At 40.0% G+C, this 14,564-nt stretch overlaps 1 pseudogene; it reads left to right on the forward strand.

The window, feature by feature from the left end:
- The window catches only part of LOC109499366, an 87,685-nt pseudogene extending 80,657 nt beyond the window's left edge, over positions 1–7,028 (forward strand).
- The last annotated feature ends 7,536 nt before the right edge of the window (positions 7,029–14,564 follow it).

Genomic DNA, 14,564 nt, shown 5'->3' on the forward strand with positions numbered 1-14,564 from the left:
ATAAATAAGCAAAAACAGAAAACATGACATTTTTTGTTCTATTTTTTTATAGGAATGTGAGCAAAACAATGCTGTTTTGAATGTCCAAAAATTTTGACTGGATTTTGGTATTATGCGTTTGAATGTCTAGATTTTTGTCGTCTTCCTTTTAAGATTTCATTTTCTTTTTAGTATGCAGCTATATTACTTTAAATTGGTTTTGTGCTTTTGCAACTTCTTCTTAAGATATATTGGGGTTTGTTTAGGGAAACCTCTACTCTAGAGATGAGACATGTCTTAATGAAGTCTCTGTTGAGTGTTCAGTGTGGTATCTCCACAATGGATGGTATGAACTTGACCGTCTCCCATTCCGGTTGGAGCCCTGGGAATTGTTCCATTCACAGATCCAGAAGTTGCTCTTTGCCTGGTCTTGTGGAATTTCATCCTAATGATGCACAGATTAATATTCAGTCAAAGGCTTAGGGAGACCTTATGCAGATTTCTGGACTTGAAATCTCTCTGGTACTCTAACCAGGAAACTTTGGCTGTCCCAGCCACCTTGTACTCAAATCTCTGACTCGTCAGTTTAATGAGAACTCCATAATCTGCTTTTCCCTCCCTGTGCTGGGATCCAGGAAGTTCTTCCAGGCAGAATTCCAGAAGGATAGCAAGGCTCATCTCATTTTTTCTCCTTTCCTAAAGGATCATAGTCCTGCACTATCTGTTGTCCATAGTCTGGAAAGAGTTGCTTCGTTTTTTGTTTTTTTTTTTTTTCTAGTTTTCTACTTGTTAACAGCAAGAAAGCAAGTTTAGTACTAGTTACTAAAACATGTCAGGAAGCAAATTTTCAGGAAAAAAAAATCTATGTAGATTCTGCTATTCTAGAATATAAAAGTTATCGTATCCAGGCAATAATGTTTTAGGCTTGTTTTTCCATGATCCTATTGTTTATACAGAATTTATCAAGAAGATCTAATAGTCATTAAGTCTTATAAAATAACAATTGTAAACTATCTGAGAGATCCTGTTAGTTGTGAAAAGACTTAATTACAGTCTATTTTACTTGTTTCCCGTCTTGTCACTATTCCTGTATCCAGATGTATCTTTTACAACAACAACCACAAAAATGATAACATGCTGCCCAACTTGAACGCCCACTATTTTCCCCAGATTTGTTTTTTGATGATTTGGGTTGCTTTCAAGAATGTAATCCATAAAAAAGTATGAAGATTTGCTATCATTGAGGGTTTTCGAAGGAATGTGAGGCTGTCTGTAAGGACACTTTTCAGTGGGAAGTTCAAGTACTATCAGGCTATGAATAGAGCTCCCCAGCAGGCCAACACAGACTGTAGTGGTTAAGTTCTAATATACTTCCGGGAAGAAATTTAGTCTCTAAAGTGCCTGGGCTGCTATTCTTGTTATGCATTCATTCTTTGCTTCTGATAGCATGGGCCCACGATCCCTGGTCACAAATCTTTGAAACTAAATGTGCTATGAAATTTAGTTCTTCTGATTTTAGAAAGGTAGTACTTACATATTCCCTGTTTTTCCATAATATCTCCAGCTGTACTGGACAATACAAGAGATCACACTCTGATGCTTCTGTAATGAAATGAATAAATAGTCTCACCAGCTGGGATAAATAAATAAAAACAAAACAAAACAAAAGTTGGCCTTTGGAGATTTTTAATTCGGCGGTCAGTCACAGATAAGGACCAAGGATATGGATTTTCAAGGCTTGTCAGATGCCCCTAGGAAATGCAGAATGCTCAGATATTGATGTCATCATAATATACACATACACATTATTCATAATATACACATACACATTATTCATTACACATTAGATTAAAATGTCTTTCAGAGAAAGTGATCATTTATATTGTGTTTAAAAACAATAGATGAATTTTGGTAGGAAACTTTTGTTTTCTTAATTTATTTGTTAAAGCTACAGCTTACTAATGAAACACTTAATAGCTAACAGTGAAGGAAATACAGGGGCAATTAACCCATTACCACGAAGAATTGGACTGTTCAGGTATTATGACATCATGTGTTTTTATAACACTATTGTTTACAAAGCATTTTCAGATATTATTTGATTCTTATCAGAATCCTGTGGGGCAAATAAGGTGGATATTAGCATTTGTCTCCATTTGCAAATGAGAGGACTGCAGCTTAGACGATCCACACGCTTTGTCAGAGACCATTCAGGCCGCCCACTTAGGGTATCTGATGGCAAACTGAGTGCTCATTTCACTATACTTCACTTTCAGTCCAAGCTTTCATTGTAACATATTCCACATGGTCAAGAAGTCATTCATTCCCTCTGCATGGGTTAAAAAGGCCTCATTTATACATCTACTCACATATTAAAAATAAAATGTATTGGGTGTATACCATGGGCTCTTAAGTGCTCTTCTAAATACTGTAGGGAAGAGTCACAGTCCCGGCTCAGCTAAAATAAAGAATTCTCACGTATGTAGCCTTCAGAAATTGCCTTTTGAAAGGATATAGAGGAACGTGATCCCCAACTAACTGGGAAGACCGACTACATTTTCTAGAATTTTTATAGGGCTTTTTTCTGAGTGGTAATAACTAAGGTCAACTTGTGCCAAAATAACCATTTTGGTATTTTTTTTTTTTAATTTTTTTTTCAATGTTTATTTATTTTTGGGACAGAGAGAGACAGAGCATGAACGGGAGAGGGGCAGAGAGAGAGGGAGACACAGAATCGGAAACAGGCTCCAGGCTCTGAGCCATCAGCCCAGAGCCTGACGCGGGGCTTGAACTCACGGACCGCGAGATCGTGACCTGGCTGAAGTCGGACGCTTAACCAACTGTGCCACCCAGGCGCCCCTCCATTTTGGTATTTAAAGAGAGTTCATGAACATCTACTCTAAGGGCCTCATCTCCAGCTGAGACCTAAGCTATGTGTTATAGGACCTGCCCAAGGCCCTACAGCTAAGGAGAGGCCAAAGAGCCTGTTTACCAGGCCCAAGTTCCCTGTCTCAGGGTTCTGTGTTCTTTCCAGCATTCTTTTCTGTGAAGTTCACAGTATTTTACAGATTGTGTTGTAAAGCACACCCCAGCAGACTCTAATCCAAGGGTGGGTGATGGTCCGGTGAGGCCCAAGAACAGATCCAGAGACAGCAATAATAATGCCACATAGGTTTCTCGAGGGAACTCACCTACAGGGAGTCCAGGAGCATCTGGACAAAGCATCTGTTGCTGGAATCTACGCGCAACAAACCATTTTTGTTTTTAGTTTAGTTATTTTTTAAGAGGGAGAGAGTGGAGGGGAGGGACAGAGAGAGAAGGAGAGAGAGAATCCCAAGCATGAACTCATGAACCGTGAAATCATGACCTGAGCTGAAATCAAGAGTCAGACGCCTAGCTGACTGAGCCACCCAGGTCCCCTGTAACAAGATTTTAGAGTGAAGCAACTTAGCCTCGCAACTCCCTGCGGCCCTTCTCCTTGCATGGCCGGTGTTCCAAGGGGATCAAGGCCTGCCATCCGGAAAGTATTCCTTACAAGGAAGATGCTCTGGGTTGGCCACCCCCAGAGCCCCTGACCTTGAACAATTTGTTCTTCTGCACATTCCGCTTGATGGGAATATAGAGGGAGGATGGACTCTCTATATTCCCAAGATAGTGATTAACGGGGGTATTTAGGATGTGCTTGTCCAAAGTAGCTGTCAGGCACGTGCCACACAAGCATTATCTTCTCTCAGCCGAGGGGCCTGTACCTTTATAAATGAGGGAAACTGACATGCAGAAGGGAGAAATACAGAATCATACAGCAGGCTTGATCAGCAGGGGACACAAGTGGCCCTTGCAGTGAGCACATGACAGGACAGGACGAAGAGAGTGCCAATCAAATACCTGAGCGCTGGGCCCATGGTGGTCCAGCTCAGTCAGCTGCTTGGTCTCTGTGAAGTCCTCTGGGGACTTGAGTGACAGAGACAGCTGATTGAGGTTGAATTAGGTATTGTGTTTTCCTTGTCCCTAATTCATCTTTAATCAAATCTTGGTCAGTTAAGATTCTCCCTGCTCACTCCTAGTTGAAGGCAACCTAGTGAGCCACATTTTTAGTCCTTGTCCTTAGTCCTGAGATTATTGGCTCTAAAGCGTCCATGGAATGAGTCGTGTCCTGGAAATAATCCTCAGGGGAACTCAGCAAGGTTGCCCAGGCAGTTAGTTGCAGGTGACCTGTGATTAAGAAAAGTGCCTGAAAATTAATGGGCCACTGATTTCAGGTCATTCTTGGGATCCTAGAATCATTCAATCGATTAAATAGTTACTAGCCAAGGGCTGGCAGTAGTAAGACCTCTATGTTTACCAGAGGGTATGGTAGAGGATTAGGAATCAGTGTCCTAGAATAAAGGCCCTTGCTCATGTCTCCTCCTCCTTTGTGGGTAAGGATCACAGAGGTACCTTAAGCGTCATAGAGTGATTTGTTCTATTGCACCCTTGTTAATATTTCTGTGATGAAATAAGTATGTGTTACCTCTAATTGGGATGTGTATGGATGTACCTCTCTGTTCATGTTTATATATGAAAGCTAAACTCCTATAATATAAAGCGCTTTCCAAGAAATACCATATTTGTATATGCAACATGATGACTCTTAGGTTCATTCTGAGCATATATGTCCAGTTATTTTCTTAACAGCAAAGCATAACTTCCACCCAATCTTCAGCCTACAGAATGAGAATCTTAAGACTTTAGGTATTCTCCTTACCCGGAAAGAATATACACCAAATGAGTGGGGAAAGAGAAGCAAGGTGTGGGAAGAACTCACTGATTTCTACAGAACCTCAAAAGGCCTTTGTTCAGGGGGCGTGTGGGTGGCTTGGTCGGTTAGGCGGCCGACTTCAGCTCAGGTCATGATCTCACAGTCTGTGAGTTCGAGGCCTGCGTCAGGCTCTGCACTAACAGCTCAGAGCCTGGAGACTGTTTTGGATTCTGTCTCCCTCTCTCTCTGCCCCTCCCCTGCTCATGCTCTGTCTCTCTCTGTCTCAAAAATAAATAAAAACATTAAAAAAAATTTTTTTAAAAAGGTCTTTGTTTAAGCCGAAGCAGGATTCAAGTCGGCACTCCCGATCTTTGAATTAATTGTTTGTCCATCCCTGAAAGGTGCTTTGCACGTTTTCGGTACTACAAGGAAAGATTTCTTCATGCCTCCGGAGCCCAGCACCATGCTTATCCTGCCAATCTTTCTGCACTTATTTCCTCCTCCACTTCATCACCTTCTTGGTACTTGAAACTGCTAAACTCGTTTATTTTTTCCAACCGCCATTCCAGTCTCAGAAATTTCCTCCAACCACCTTCTTCCCATGCACAGAGAAACCTGTGTCTTGTGTTCCATCAAATATTCTTGTAATTTTGCAGGAGGGCTAGGGATAGGATGAAGGGAGTTGTTATTTGCATACAAATAGAACTGGGGTTTAGCCTTTGAGACTACTAAACAAGCTTTGAGTACCTTGAAGGGTTTAAAAAGAAAAAGAAAAAGAAAAAGAAAAAGAAAAATCAAGGCACATAGGACCTGTTAATCCAGAGTTTCTTAATCCTGGCCCACAGACTCTTCCTCTTCGGTGGTTAATGAATGGGCTTCCAGGAATCTGTGGGGCCCCTGTAGTTGGAAACCACAAACCAAATATAAATGAGTGGGGAACAGTTTCATTTATGTTCAAAGGATTTTGTGATCCCAGAGGATCCTATAGTTAGACCCACAGAAAAAAAAAAAAAAAAAAAAAAAGAAAGAAAAGAAAAAAAAATCAGCAAACTAGAATGGCTAGAGGTTTGGGGTTTCAATCACTGTCTCCTCCTATCTAGATTTCTGCTTTTCTCATAGAATGAATGCCACTTAACATTGAAAGAGACCATAATGGTCACTTAGTCCAACTTCTGCACACTACCCAGATTTCACTACTGTTCCCTATTCTCTACCGCCACAGATTCAGACACAGTTTTAGCTTAAATGATTTCCTAGACTGAGATCCAGAAATTCAGCGGCAGCAACGTCTATTGTTGGACAGTTTTCAGGTATTCCTTACTTGCGTTCAGCAAAGTCAACCCTTAAGGGTTGGAACAATAGAGATACTGCATTTTCTCTCTAATAACTGAGTATGGGTATCCCCTGCTTTCCAAAAGTTTGATTTATACCACTTTGCTATTAGAAAGACCTACCTGTTCACACTGAGAGAAAGCTGGGAAGGATTTTCCCTGTTAGAGATAAAGGCAAAAAGGAAAAGTAGCAGTCATCATTTGTTTTGTAATGAGCCACATTGTAGAGGCAGAGCACATCCTGGGCAGTGAGAGCGGCCCCACTAAGCTCCTTCCCCCAACTACACTCAGCATCTCAGCATCCAGCCGCCATAGTTTTGAACTGTGTCTGTGAACATCTGGGCTTATCTTGATTTATTTTGTGCATCTGTTAGATGTGTCCTAAGGTATTAGAGAAGCTTAAGAGAGGTGATTTTGGGGGTCTGGGAAACACACATTTTTCCATTTGGTGCACCATTTCCTGGAGGCATGGGATGGAGTGGCCAGCAGCCTGCAGAGCAACAGGCCTAAGTTTTATTGTGACCCTGCATCACATACTTCACCCACGTCTCTCCATCTGTGAGAAAGGCACACCGCACAAAGTGGTAGAAAACACAAAGAGAATGTGAACGACTACCAGAAACAAGACGGAAGAGTAGGCTCAGAGTCTGACCTGACCAAACAACCACAGCATTTCAAAAAGGAAAGATCCCTTCTACTCCCTTCTCTCTTCTTCCTCCTGCAGGGGCAATGAGCCCACCACCCCCAGTGTCCCTGTCCTCCTCACCCTGGTATGATACCAGCACCTCCCATGGGGAGCCCTTCCGTGATGCCAGTGATGGGCCCTCCTTCTCCTGTGATGATGCCAGGGGGCCCTGCTTCTGGAATGAGGGGCACCTATGGGAGGCCATGTGCCAATGACTCCTGGTATCCCAGTGATGAGACCTCCCGCCGGTCCCGGGATGCTGCCCACTCTGCAGGGAATGACTCAAGACACATAAGGAGAGACAGGAACATCTTTTTTTTTTTTTTAATTTTTTTTTCGACTTTTATTTATTTTTGAGACAGAGAGAGACAGAGCATGAACGGGGGAGGGGCAGAGAGAGAGGGAGACACAGAATCAGAAACAGGCTCCAGGCTCTGAGCCATCAGCCCAGAGCCTGATGCGGGGCTCGAACTCACGGACCGCGAGATCGTGACCTGGCTGAAGTCGGGCGCTTAACCGACTGCGCCACCCAGGCGCCCCAAGGAACATCTTTAATCCATTTTACTTCACCAGGAGATCATGGTGCTGTGACTCTGTTTTCTAACACCCTGACAGGGAAGTCTTGCTCCCCCTTCCTATCAAAGAGAGAATAGTTTTGGCAAGGAAGGAGTGGGACAGAAAAAAAAAAAAAAAAAAGCAACTTGTATTTGTATTGTGAAATATGAAAACCGCACATTCAACTGTCTTAGTCACAAAATTTTTTTTTCCCATATAAATGAATGTTACTTGCTTCTTCAGTTTACGCCATGTGGGGTTAGGAAAGTTTTTATGGTAACGCTCTATTTCTGGATAGCAGGAGAAACCCATGATTCTATTCTTTTTACTGATAAGATTTAGGCACTTAACTGGAGTTACTATTTTCCCCAAATTCTCTGTCCTGCGGGCTGTCTTTCGCGTTCTTCCAACAGTTTCTTACTTCTCTCCACTGTCACGACCACCGCCCTAGTTCAAGTTCCCTTTTTATCTCTGGCCTTCGGCCCAGTGAAAGTGTTGGCTCATGTTGATCTCTCTGCTTCTTCCCTGTTCTTCTCTGTTCCATTCTCCACATAGCAATATGGTATGTTAATCAAAACGTGAGACTTTCCGCTTTTAAGTCAATCCATAGCTCTCCCTGATTCATAGATTCACACAAGAATCTAAACTCCAATGCCCCCCAGAAGGATCTGGCCCAGAATTACCACCCTCACTTTTTTCCATCACAGCACCCCACCTTCCCACATTAATTCTTGTCTTATTTACCAGGTGTCCCACTTTTCACTGCTCTTCTAAATGACTAAATGACATGTCCTCAGTGAGGCCTCCCATTTGGTCTACAACACCCTCCCCCACATCCCTAAGTTATAATGTAAACCTCATATTTATTACCTTCATTTATTTCTCATCATTTTATGCACATTTTTTTTTTTCTATTCCTTGTCGTGGTTTTGTTTTTGTTTTTTTGACCTCAGGTGCAGAGGTTTAAATTCAACACTTTTCTCAGACTTCCCGTTGTTTGATTCAGTTAATTCTCAATACCTTCCCTGCCATCTCTCTGCTCCCAGCACCCTTCCCTCACCCTTGTATTTTATGTGACCTTCTTATATTTAATTAAAGTAAGTGTTACTTAATTGAAGCAATTTGTGACCTTTGTAAAATGTGTGTTAATTAACATAAGGAAATAGGTGTTGTCTCGGTTTAATGTCTTAACCTGCTTCGGCACCATTTTTAAAAATTTTAACATCTAAAAAAAATACATTTGAGGGGTGCCCAGGTGGCTCAGTCAGTTGAGTGTTGGACTTCAGGTCATGATCTTGCGGTTCACGAGTTCGGGCTCTGTGCTGACAGCTCGGAGCCTGGAGCCTGCTTCAGATTCTGTGTCTCCTTCTCTCTCTTCCCCTCCCCCGCTCACACTCTGTCTCTCTCTGTCACTGTCTCTCTCTCAAAAATAAATAAACATCAAAAAGATGTTTTTTAAATCTACTCAAATTACTATGAGTACGCCTACTTTGTTTCTAATGGTTGAACCATGTTTTCGAGTTTGTTCTCACCCCATTTGACTTTTGTGGAATCCGGTAATGGACACTTAGATCGCCTCTAATTCTCCACATCGTAAACAACACCACAATGAACATCCTCATGCAGGTCCCTCTGTGGGCCTCCGTGTCTCTGATATGGTCACCCTGGGTAATGGGGTGTATTTACCTTGAACTTGATCAAGCACCACCATAATTACAGTTCCAGGCCAACCTCCAGTCAGTAATGTCTAAGGTTATCTCCGCCTGCAAGCTTCTGCCAACATTAACTCTCTATTTTTGCAAATCTGACGGGTACAAAGTGATATCTGATTGTTTGGATGTGTTTTTCTGTCATTTCTAATAAGTTTGAGCATCCTTTTATAAGCAGGGCCATGATGTTTGAATGGACACTATGTACAGAAGAGTGCCCAAGCTAGAATGTGAGTGGAAGCTGAGATCCAAGCCATGCTCTGCGTGCCCTGGTAGGGAACTAGAGCTGTCCTCAGAAAGGGCTGACATTTGATAATTTTCACCAAAGCAACGTATGGGCTAGCACTAGTCCAGATCCCATACTTATTAGTCACTTAGGTTTCACATTCTGGGAATTCCTTGCTCATATCCTTTCCCCCCATTACGTTGAAGGTCTTGTAATTTCTTGTTAATTTTTAGTCATTACTTGTGTATTATAATCCCTTTTTGGTTTCAGACATTGTACATTTCTTCTACAATTCTGTCAGCGGTCGAATTTGTCTATGACATTCTTCTTTTAACAGAACTTCTGAAGTTTGACACAATCAAAAAACAGTTTTTCTTGTCATGTCTTTAAATTGTAGGATTTTGCTTTAATCCTTCCCCGACTTCAATTCACAAGTGTATTTTCCTGCATTATTTTGTGTTAACTTGATAGTGTTGCATTTCACGTTTAGATATTTAATCTTTGGTGGGATCTGCCTTTGACTGTGATGTAAGGTAATCTGATTTTAATTTTCTCCACATTCGAGGACCCCTTTTCTCTACAACATTTGTTAAGCAGTCCATTTTTTTCTTACTAAGTTATAGTGCTGTTTTTATCACATAATTAGTCATCTCTGAACTCGCTGGTCTATTTGTTCATACTCATGTCCATGCTTATGCCAGAACCTCACTGTTTTACTACTTTACTTTGTATATGTCTTTATAAACAAGTCTTTGTTTTTGCTCTATTTGTTCAAACTTGCAGATTTTCATGAAATTTTCCCAAGGAAATTTTAGAATATGATGTAGGAAGTTCCTCAAAATACCCAGCTGGAATTTTAATTAAGACTTCACTGAATTTAAAGAGTATTTGGGAAGAAAATTAACCTGTTTACATTCCGAAGTCTAAAAGAAGAGATTCTCTCCATGACAGATTTTTTTTTTGTTTTCTTTTAACAGATACCTAATTATTTCTTAAATGAAATACCATGTATTTATTGTTAATACATAGATATCTTATAGTTTGCTAGCAATTGTGAATGCTATTTTATTTTATTTTTTTTGATATTGAGCTAATTTGTCGTTGAAGAAGAATACTCTTCATTTTGGAATTTTACATTATGTCTGTCAATATCATGAAATTATCTTATAGATTGTAATAACTGGCATATTAATTCTATTGGTTACTCTAGGTAGACTACCATATTATTTGCAACAAGAAAAGATTTATTTCGCTCCCATAAATTCTTACATTTCTTCTGCTTCTTTTCTTACAAATTGGATCAGAATTATTGTACTATGTGAAGCAGTGGTTAGTGGTAGTGATAATGTGCATCCTTGTCTCAGATCTATAGATATGTGACTAAGTATAAAATCTGTTGTAAGTTCGAGTATGTATAGCTTTTACTAAGCTCAGGAAGCATTCTATTCCTAGTTCCAAAATTATTTTAAATTATAAGTAAATTTTGCATTTAAAAGCTTTCTCTGCCTTTAATTTTAAAAAAATGTTTTAACTATATGGGAATTAAAATAAAAGAAAAAAAATTTTTAATGCTTTTTAACTGTCTTTTATAAACTGCCTTTTTTTTTATATATACAACAATAATAGATTTTCTGGTGTTGAACCATCCCTGCATTCCTGACCCAAACTCTACTTTCATGATGCAATTTTTTGAATATACTTTTGAATTTTTATTTCTATGCTTATTTTTATGTCTTCTTTTTATTTTGATCAATTTTAACAGAAGCCTATCTTATTAGTATTTCCAAATAATAGCCTTTTGGTTTTGTTTTCCAATGATCTTTGTCATTTATTTCTGCCCTTATTTTAAATATCTCCTTCTTATCTTCCTTGGGTTTATTCTATTGGTCTTTTTCAAAATTTTGAGTTAAATGTTTAGATTAAGTTGTTTTCCTTTTAAGCTCTTCTTTTTTTCTGATAAATATATTTAAATATACAAATTGTCTACTCAGTACTATTTTAGCTGTGCCTCACAAATTTTGATGCAACATTTTAATTCAGTTCTAAGTATTTTATAATTTTTCTTAAACTAACTCAAGAGATTTTCTATTATGTTAGAGTCTGGACATAGAGTAGTTTTTTTTTTCTGTCCTTTTAAAGTTCATTTTTAATTTTGTTTTTAAAGTTTATTTCTTTTTGAAAGAGAGACAGATGGAGGGCAAGCAGGGGAGGGGCAGAGAGAGAGGGAAACACAGAATCTGAAACAGTCTCCAGGCTCTGAGCTGTCAGCACAGAGCCCAACATGGGGTTCGAACTCTGAACGGTGAGATCATGAACTGGGATCAAGATGCATAACTGACTGAGCCACCTAGGAGCCCCTCATTTTAAAGTTTTCTAATTGCGTTGCATTATGACTCCATGACCCAAGCTGCCAATGACCTCATCACCAGCATGTATACACATACACACCCAGAGAAATTTCTGACATAATTGCTCTCCGCAGAGAAATCCGAAAGAAGTTTGGGCTGTACTGTCTAAAGCATCACTATGCTTACAGTAGATGTTCAATAAATATTTACTAATGATTACACATAATATATATGTGTAATTTGAAGGATTAGAAATTAATGTGAGTGTATTTGCATCAGGTATTATTGAGTAATTATATCGATTTCTAAGCCATGGAGGAAAACCAGTATCATTGCTTTAGTTATAAGACATAAGGGTCAAATCTATCAAACAAAGTGAATTATTAATTACTAATAGAATTATTATCTAGTTTGGCACCATCTAAATCTTTTACTTTGCCATTCCCCTTTTGTGGTTAACTCTGCAAATGCTTTTCCTTAGTACTTATGAGATGTTGCTTTTTAGTCATCTATACCTGCCTGGTACATAATTTAGTTTAATAATTATTTGGAATTGTTTATTGAATGAATGACAAAGTAGCCAAGAAATAAGAACTAAATTGTTCCACAATAAATCAGCCATTTTATCTTATTTTTTAACATTTTTAAATGTTTTTACTTATTTTTGAGAGAGAGGGGGTGGGGAGGCACGAACAGGGCGAGGGGCAGAAAGAGAGGGAGGCACAGAATCCAAAGCAGGCTCCAGGCTCTGAGCTGTCAGACCAGAGCCTGATACAGGGCTTGAACCCATCAACAGTGAGATCATGACCTGAGCTAAAGTCAGACACTTAACAGACTGAGCCACCCAGGTGTCCCAGCAAGAAACCAGACGTTTTAGCAGATGAGTACTGTGTCCCCTCTATAAACCCTGAGTCATTTCTGTTTTTCCGTATATCAGTCCTACCTACAGCCCACCTGTATCTCACTACCTGAGGCCTTCCTTTGACCACTGGAGTTCATTTTGCCTACACACGAGGCTGGCCAGAAGTTCCAGGGAATTAATCTTCCCCACCCCAGAAACAACTCTTAGCCAATTATTTTGAAATTTATAAATACAATTTACATATAAATATTCCAGCTTTCTTCTCCCATGGGTAGGCTAACTCTGTGGTGCATGGTGCAAGGGAGGGTATAGCCTGGAAAGTTTTGTGAAGGCAGCACAGATAAAAGTGTCATCTGAGGGGCGCCTGGGTGGCGCAGTCGGTTAAGCGTCCGACTTCAGCCAGGTCACTATCTCGCGGTCCATGAGTTCGAGCCCCGCGTCAGGCTCTGGGCTGATGGCTCAGAGCCTGGAGCCTGTTTCCGATTCTGTGTCTCCCTCTCTCTCTGCCCCTCCCCCGTTCATGCTCTGTCTCTCTCTGTCCCAAAAATAAATAAAAAACGTTGAAAAAAAATTAAAAAAAAAAGTGTCATCTGAGTCTTCAAGAAATAAACCAGATTTCTTACAAATGGTAGTTAAAACCACACTAAATTAGTATGCAGTTTAGACCTAAACTAAACTTTACTATAGGAGAAGTAGTAGAGGAAGGGAGTTTAAATGGGTCAGCTCTGAAGCCAGAACACGTGACTCTATCATTAACTAGCTGTGTGACCATAGACAAATTACTTAATCTCTCTGAGCCTTTTTTTAAAAATGCTTTTATTTATTTTTCAGAGAAAGTGAGCGAGAGCACGAGCAGGGGAGGGGCAGAGAGAGAAGGAAACACAGAATCAGAAGCAGGCTCCAGGCTCAGAGCTGTCAGTACAGAGCCCAATGCAGGGCTCAAACCCACAAACCATGAGATCATGACCTGAGCTGAAGTTGGATGGCTTAACCTACTGAGCCACTCAGGTGCCCCTGAGTTTTGTTTTTGTTTTTGTTTTTGTTTTTTTTAACATTTATTTTTGAGAAAAAGAGACAGAGCATGAGCAGGGGAAGAACAGAGAGAGAGAGGGAGACACAGAATCTGAAGCAGGTTCCAGGCTCTGAGTTGTCAGCACAGAGTCCAATGTGGGGATACAACTCATTAACTGTGAGATCATGATCTGAGCCAATGTTGGATGGTTGACTGACTGAATCACCCAGGTGCCCCTTTTATAATTTTTTTAAAGATTTTATTTTAAGTAATCTCTAAGCCCAACACAGGTCTCGAACTCACAGCCCTGAAATCAAGAGTTGCATGCGTCATTGACTGAGCCAGCCAGGTGCCCCTGAGCCTAGCATAACTTATCTATAAAATGTATTTACTTTTTGAAAGAAATTATGAGGATTCGATGAGTGACTATGTGTAAAGCACTCAGAATGATCTGTGGGATAACTATGTACTCAATAAATTTAAGATTATTATTTCTGTTATGAAAGTAAGTTTTTTTTTCTTTCTACTCCACTGCAATGGTTTAATAAACTTTTTGTTTTAAGGGCTAGAAAAGTACATGGGATAGCAGGCAAATGCCTAGAACCTTCACAATGGCTATAGTTGCCTGGCTTTTCCCTACAAGTGTGTGGTCACAGCTGGGGAGACTTGTTCATACAAATATATTTTCTTTGGACTCATTATAACCTCCTTTGGTAATCTTGGGCACTTTCGTGGCTTCAGTTATCATATATATACTTGACCACTCCCAATATGTAATTCTTCCACTCACTGAACTTCAGATTTGTAGAGCTAGCTGCTTAGTAGATTATCTCTTGGAATCTCTAACCCAACAGATACAAAACTGAACGCATTATCACACATGCAGACTTTTCCCATTCACAGGTTCAATCTCAGATGTGAAGCAAGGCCTAGGGTTGATTCAGTTGACTAATTGGCTGGGCTGGTCCTTATTTCCCCATAAATCCATTACAAATTAGAAAGGATAGTCTTTACAAAATAAAGAAGAGCCATTCTTCAGTCAAGAATAAATAAAAAGCCATGCTTCCCATCTAGAATATTTAATAAACTAGTTCAAGATATTCCCTACCATCTGCCTAG

The sequence above is a fragment of the Felis catus genome, chromosome B1 (genome assembly GCF_018350175.1).
Source record: "Felis catus isolate Fca126 chromosome B1, F.catus_Fca126_mat1.0, whole genome shotgun sequence".
NCBI lineage: Eukaryota > Metazoa > Chordata > Mammalia > Carnivora > Felidae > Felis > Felis catus.